The sequence below is a fragment of the Vigna unguiculata genome, chromosome 11 (genome assembly GCF_037176805.1).
Source record: "Vigna unguiculata cultivar grain cowpea cultivar isolate G323 ecotype 2 chromosome 11, ASM3717680v1, whole genome shotgun sequence".
In the NCBI taxonomy this organism is placed as follows: domain Eukaryota; kingdom Viridiplantae; phylum Streptophyta; class Magnoliopsida; order Fabales; family Fabaceae; genus Vigna; species Vigna unguiculata.
This window is the reverse complement of record NC_140802.1, coordinates 34114475-34122349: the sequence shown is the minus strand read 5'-3', so window position 1 is coordinate 34122349 and position 7875 is coordinate 34114475. Positions and strand designations below refer to the sequence as shown.

General features: G+C 33.1%; 1 pseudogene; it reads left to right on the top strand.

Moving 5' to 3' along the window:
• Nucleotides 1-2737: 2737 nt before the first annotated feature.
• Nucleotides 2738-3550, top strand: LOC146881824 (putative O-methyltransferase 3 pseudogene; annotated as a pseudogene).
• Nucleotides 3551-7875: the final 4325 nt, after the last annotated feature.

Genomic DNA, 7875 nt, shown 5'->3' with positions numbered 1-7875 from the left:
GTTAATTGTATAATTCCTTATATAACAAAATAGGGAAGGTTAGGAACAATGTTTTGTCTAAAGTGTTTTGGCTCCACAGTCTAGCAAAAATGGAACATGATGGATGAGTACAACAAATATTAGTTTTTTTTGCTAATTTCTTTCATGTAATATTATACTTTTTTAAAAATATATAAACATCATTAAGTTTTTTGTGTAACTATGTAAGAATTTCAATGCCCTTTCATTTCAGTTTTGCTTGATTTCAAGTTCAAAGTTTTTATACAAGCATGTGAGTCGAAGAATTGAATGAACAAAAAATTAAATAAATTATAATAAAAAATAATCAAACCAATACACATCGCTTGTTTTAAAAAATGTTATCTATTGATGAATTGAAAAAGTGTTATCCATTAATGAAAAATAGACAATGTTTGTTTGAACAAGCGCTATCTGTTAATGAATTGAAAAAGCGCTACCTATTGATGAAAAACTACTCTCATATATCGCGCTTATTCAGTCAAGTGTTGTCTATGAGAGCTTTGATAGACAGCATTTTGTAAAGAAAGTGCTATCTATTAAAAAATATATAGATAACGCTTGTTTAGACAAGCGCTATCTATCAAGTGTCATTAGACAGCGCTTTTTTACAAGCGCTGTCTATTAATAGATACCGCTCCAATAGATAGCGCCTAAAAAGCGCTATCTATTAAGAAAAAAAACGCTGTCTATTGCCAAATTTGGCGTAGTGTTTGCAATGTCAAAATTGAGTCTAAAAAAGAAGTTCAAATATCATTTTCGTTATAATTAATGCATAAACATATTGCGAGACTTGGGAATGCTTTGTACACGCAAGTTGACTAACAGGTCTTTCCTTTTTAAGTCCCATAGTTAAGAAAAAATATAGCGTTTATAAACATTTGATAAACTAGAAGCAGTGTGGAGCTAGGTCGTGCTAGCTTGTAATCCAAACGGGGATATTAAGGTGTTGGAACTTATTATTAGACTTATTGGTGCGACAATGATTGTTTTCTTCTACTTCAAACGAAGTCCTATTTCTATTTCAAACTCCACTCTCTGATACCCTATTCTAACCATACCAACAACATGTTTCAACAATCCACATAACATAATTAGTCATACCAATTCCATGTCACTTTTATAACCAAGCATTTCATACTCATTACATTTCAAGATCATGCCAAACTTATCATCCATAAACCATTTTACTCATGCATATTCACTCATGTCATGCTTTAACAAGATTATTTAATCCAAACATATGGTAAACTAAAATTGAAATGCTGGAAGATGAAATCGGGAGCTCGAAAGAGAAAAATTGAAAGATGAAATAGGGAGATGAAGTATGAAAACGAAATTGGAAGCAAGGGAGAGCAATCTTCGTTACCTCAAGCTTCATTACATAGAAGTTTCCATGAGACAGTGAGGAAGAACGGTAGAGAAGGATGTGCATCGGTGGTGGAGAGTGGAGAACGATCTTCTCCTTTGAGACACGACCACGCGACAAAGAAAAGCAACACTGCACCTCCTGAGACACAATGTTTCTAAAACATTAAAAATTACAACAGAAAAAGAAAATGAAAAATTAATTAAAATTTAAATTTTACGGGATTATTTAAAAAATTCTCGGTACTTAAGTGAGGTTTTTAAAACCTTCGATATATTGTATTTTAACCCCTCTTAAAATTAAATATTTTTGTAATGATTGTAGATGTACAAAATAATAAAAGGATGAAGGATTAACAATTTTGTCCCTACCCGACGGTTCGCCTCCTATCAACCTGATAAGATCCATCATCATCACATTTACTATTGTTGCCACATTTTTTTTATCAACAAAAACTATATAAATAATAGAGTATTTGGATGCTCCAACCTTTCTACACTTATGTACATACATAGTTTTCCTCTAAAGGACTGAGTATAGTTCTATAAGAGAAGGTCATAATAATAATATAAATTGGAACAATCATTCTCATCCATTCACATAAAAAACATTCCGGCAAAAATGTTAATTTACATTTGTATTAAAACTTCCATCAGCTGCCACGATTGTTTGAGTGTCCTTTTTACACTGCTAAAAGACTAGCCCACTCTAAAGAAAAATAAGAATAAACTTGTAAAAATGTTAGGAAGGAAATAAAATATGTATAATTATGGTGTGTACTTATGTAAAATATTAGCTTTGTGAAAAAAATGTGAAATATTTTGATAAATAATGAAGGTGTTGTAATTTTCTCAAATAAAGAAAGAAAAATTAATTAGGACGTCCAAGTTTCTCTCGTTTTTCTCTCTGTCAGCCTTGAATCCTAATTTCTTAAGTAGATGACGAACACTCTAATATTTTCTTCAAAATCTTATTTAGGTATTAAGAAATCTTTGGGAAAAAAACATGAACAGTATAATATGAACAATCTTTGGTTGGGTACAGACGAAATAATTTAGCTTAATGAAAGAGGCAAGATGGGGAGCAGTTAAGGCATATCTTAAAAATGAATGGCAGAGCAGTTGAGACATTATAGTGGAAATGGGCCACTAAGATACTTCTGGAAATGGGTCACTAAGATACAAGCAAGGGAAGTGAATATTAGTATTATATAGTTAATTTCCACATCAATAAGATTATGGTCATATGAAGATGTCGGTAGAATCTGCAATATTTAAAGGTAATGGTATTATATTTTTATTTTAGTACAGCAATAGTGCGCACGACAAGATTATAAATTTATGGATGAAGTTTATAATCTTTCACGCACAATTTGATGTTGCTAATCACAAATCATTAAAAATGAGTTTTGGGAACGAAGATCATTCTTCCAAGCTACTCCAAGCTCAAACCCACATATTTAACCAAACTTTTGGTTTCATAAACTCTATGTCCCTTAAATGTGCAATTGATTTGTGCATACCTGATGTCATACACAACTATGGCCAACCTATGCCACTCTCACAACTCATTGCTTCACTTCCAATTCACCCTTCCAAGGCTTGCTTTGTTTCCCGTTTGATGCAAATATTGGTCCAATCTGGTTTTATCTCTCAAAACAGTGTCACTGATGATGATGATGAAAAGAAAGAAGTGAGTTATGCTTTAACTGATGCATCTGCACTACTCCTTAAGGAGCATCCCTTTAGTATGACATGTTTGCCACAAGTCATACTTGATCCAATTTTGGTGAATCCATGGTTTCAGTTCTCCACTTGGTTCACAAATGATGAGCCCACACCATTTCACGCACATAATGGGATGAGTTTTTGGGACTATGCCAGCCGTGAGCCCAAACTCAATCACCTTTTCAATGATGCCATGACCAATGACACTCGATTGATTTCCAGTGTGATGATTGAGAAGTGCAAGGGAGTGTTGGAAGGATTAGAGTCTTTGGTTGATGTTGGGGGAGGAACAGGAACCATGGCTAAGGCCATTGCCAAGTCTTTTCCACACTTGAAGTGTATTGTTACGTTTAGCTCTCTCCTTCCCCTTATCAAGATTAGATTGACCTCCAGATGTCATTGTAAACTAAGTGAAATTAAAACTATGACAATATGATAAAGAAGTGGAACTCTTATAAATGTATCAATAAACTTGTAATCTAAAGCATCATAAAGATATAGTACACATCTAATAATTCTTCAAGAACATTCAATTAGTGTATTAATAGTTGATCATTCATAACTAAGTCATAATAGCAATCTAATTTTCAATGAAAATGGCTCCAAAAACTCTTTAATCATAATCCTCCTCATCATAATTTTCATCATCATCATCATCATTGTCTGCTTCTTCTTCTTCTTCTTCTTCTTCTTATTCTTCTTCTTGTCTAGTTCCTTCCAATTCTTTAGCATCACCATCAAAGTCATGCAACCCAGATATACCTTCTACTTCAATTATTTCACTAGCATATGACATTTAATCAACTTGGTAGGCAATATCCTCTTCCACCTCATTTGAATCAATGCGACACCTATGTTTGGTTTATATTGCAACACACCACCCACGTTTGTCGATGTGAAATGTTGGATATGGCACATACTAAACTTGTCTAACATTTTTTGGAAGAATAAATGGATCAAATGGTTGGTATCTTAAACTCATTTGAAGTTCAACAATATTATACCTAGGATCCACTCTTGTACCTCTTCTAAAAGGATCAAACCATTCACAATACAAAACCACTACTCTCTTTGGAAAAGTACAAGTGTTGTACTCTAACTCAAATATTTTAATAATTATCCCATAAAAATCATCATGACCACCCTCAATGAGGCCTTTGACATACACACCACAATTAATTATCTTCTTTCTGTTCGACCATGCTTTGATGTGGAACTTGTACCCATTGACAAAGTGTGTGTCATTCTTTGACGCATCTCATGGGCCAATTTGCCAAATCCCTTAGCTCTTGATTTATAAGACTTAATGGCTCGTTATAAAACTACAAATATATGGTAGTGGAGAGTTACATCAAGTTTTATAACAAAGGAATGAATTGTTAAGAGGATACAAGTTGCTTAGAATCATTACAATATTGGTTAGGTTGTACAAATGAGATTAGAACATACTCAAGGTCATATTTAACTTCAGCACAATTGATCAACAAATGCACATGAGCAGAGTTGAATTCAGTATCAGTTAACCAATGAGTGAACTGTTTGCCTACGTGACAACCAACTTGTTGAAACAACTGATAATGTTGATTCAGATGTTTCACTTTGCCATTATATTTCATTGTATGATTGCTCAGTAGCAACATGAAGTTTTTAAAATAATGAGAACAAAAGTATGTGGTCTCACGATGCAAGTAAGCTGCACAAATTGACCTTTCTACTTTGGCTTTTGTTTTTTATAGAACGTTTTGATTCCCCTATAAATCTATATGAAGAAAAGGAATACATTAAAGAAGGACAAGAGTAAGATATAAAAAATATAGTAATCATATCACCTTTCAAATGGATACATCCACCTATATTGCACTGGTCCGCCAAGCCATGCTTCATATGGAAGATGAATAGGGAGATGCTTCATTGAATCTAAGAATCCTAAAGGGAATATTCTTTTTAATTTGCAAAGAATAAGTGAAATATTTTCCTCCAATCTTCTTATTGAATACTCCTTTAATATCGTTGAGCAAAGGTCTTTGAAGAAGTGACTAATTTCTATTAGAGGATTTAACACATGCATTGACAATGAGCTAAACGTAATAGAAAGTAATGTCTCCATGAATACATGACAATCATGACTTTTCATACCGTGAATACTATCTTTTTCAGTATCTGCACATCTTGCCAAGTTAGAAGAATAACCATCTGGCATTCTAAGCTTTTTGATCCAACGATAAACTATTTTAGTTTCATCTTTTGTTAAGGTGTAATTTGCTTTTGGCTTCAACAACTTCCCGTTAGCTTTTGACTTCAACTCCAAGTCTCTTCGTCGACAATACAAAGTTATATCTCTTCTTGCCTTGTCATTATCTTTTTTCTTGCCACTAACATTCTTCATCGTGTTGAAGATGTTTTCAAATTTTTTTTCTATATACATCACATCAAGATTATGTCTTAGCAAGTTATCTTTCTAGTATGAAAGATTCCAAAAGATATTTCTTTTAGTCCAATTATGCCACTCTCCATACTCATCCATCCTTGTCATACCATTTTCAGTCACTTTTGAAAATTTTTGACTCTTCATTATACTTGTGATGGGGCTAACCTCGGAGGTAGCCCATACTTTTCAACATCCCCTTTGTAAAATGTCTTATTGTTTCTCCTAAACGAATGCTATATGGATTTGAAGGACAAAAGTCTAATGTGTGCTGACAATTTGGACTCTTTTACCCCTTCAAATACATGTTCATTTTCCTCGACCAATAAATTGTAAAACCTGTAAGTGAATTCACTTGGAGACTCTAAACGACTATTGTCTACTTGTTCAAATGAAGCAGGCTGGCCAAGAACATTATTCAACATCTTTTGCATGTACAACCGTGCTTGAAGTAGGAAGACGTCTTTCATGTTCAACCAAATAAACAAAGGACACTTCTTCGTTGTGAAATGTCTAAATCCAGTAATCTGGCATGAATCCATTTTTGTATAAATGAACTTTAACCTCCTTGTCTTTCAAAATATAAGTACATTTGCACTTGATGCATGGACATCTAATCCCTCCCTCAAGAGCATAATATCTATATTGAACAACCATCTGGATAAACTGGTCAACTCCTATCACAAAAGTTTCCTTCAACCCTCTCCTACCATTATAATAATGGTCATACCACTACTACATATACTAATTTTAATAACATTTAAAAAATGTTGCTAAAGCCTAAAAAAATGTTGCCATTTGCAAAGGCAACATTTATACACATGTTGTGTATAGTGCATGTTACCAAAAGGTTTTAGCAACATTTTTATGTATTTTTTAGTATCATTTATAAAAATGTTACTAAGTAGCATCTTTACTAACACTAGAAAAATGTTGCCAATTTAAATTTTTTGTAGCTATATATTTCCTAACATTTAAATAAAATGTTACCAATTATCTTGTTTTGTAACAATTAAAAAATGTTAGGAATTGTCTTTTTGTAACATTTTAAAATTGTTATTAATTTATCTATTTAGAAATAAGAAATACAAAATACCACCATAACTAAAAATGACAACATCTAATATACATTCCAATCTTCATTATGAACTGCACAGTTCTTGTAAATCTGGAGGTAGGGAGAACATCTTTTGTTAACTTTAATTTAAATACAAATATTCACTTTTGTAAAAGTCTTAGTGAGTAGTTTAGAATGACCAATCGCTTTTCACTAAGAATGTCATGGGTAGAATGGAAAAGCTTCTCAACTTTATGTAGTACAATTATGACAAATAAAACCTAGATGAGGGGAGGGAATTGACAATTGCAGCAGTCAAAGTGGCAAACGTGTAAACACAAATAATAGGAAATGATGTAGTGTGGGTGGGAGGAATCTTGGGGAATTGAAGAAAGGTGTCTTTGGGTCATAAAACTCAATCTGCATTCTTTAAAGTAAAGCTTTTGATAATTTTGTATCTGTTGACCCCTTAAATTCACATATAATTAATTATTAAGGTCATGGAACTTTAAATTTGACTCTATTTTCTTGGTTTTAGCTTGCGAAAACAAAGAAATGATGAAACAGATGTTATGGTGCTAGTGTACTATAATTGCACTAAAGGAACCCACATAAGCACCATTGCTAAAGAACCATTGAGATACTTCCCTTATATGTTTAGATGGGCTTTTTAAGTTTCATCCTTCATAAGGTTTAAATATGATATATAGAGTAAAATGGGACGTGTACTTCCCATCCACCAAAGAGGGGGCTAGTTAGTGTCATTCCTTTCGTGAACCTAGTGCCTTAAAAGGTTCCATATTGTGGTTTCTTTTGATACCAATGGTCACAAAGAAAACAAAACTAAAGATCTCTACCAAAATGATTGCAAAGCAAAAGACACAAAAAAAAAGTGTAAGTAACAAAAGACCAATACTTGGCTGAGAGCAACTCACCAATGAAGAAAGTTACAACATGTGATTCTTTGCGTTGGCCGTGTCTATTGTATTTCATGGCCTATCTTTGGTTTTCCTCAGCATAATTTTTTATGAACAGTTCCTCAACTCCTTTTGCTAACTTAATCTACTAACTTCACCACCTGTCATTTCTCAAGAGTAATAAGCAAACAAAGAAAAGCCAGCTCAAAAAGTTAAAGAAATCCTTGTGCAAGTGACAGATAGCCATATCTAATTTTTATTTTGCATGCTTCAAGGTCATCTAGTGGTGCATAAATGAAACATAGGATTATTGGCCACTTGAGATTGTTGGTGACCATTCATGTGCAAGCATCACTTGTGGC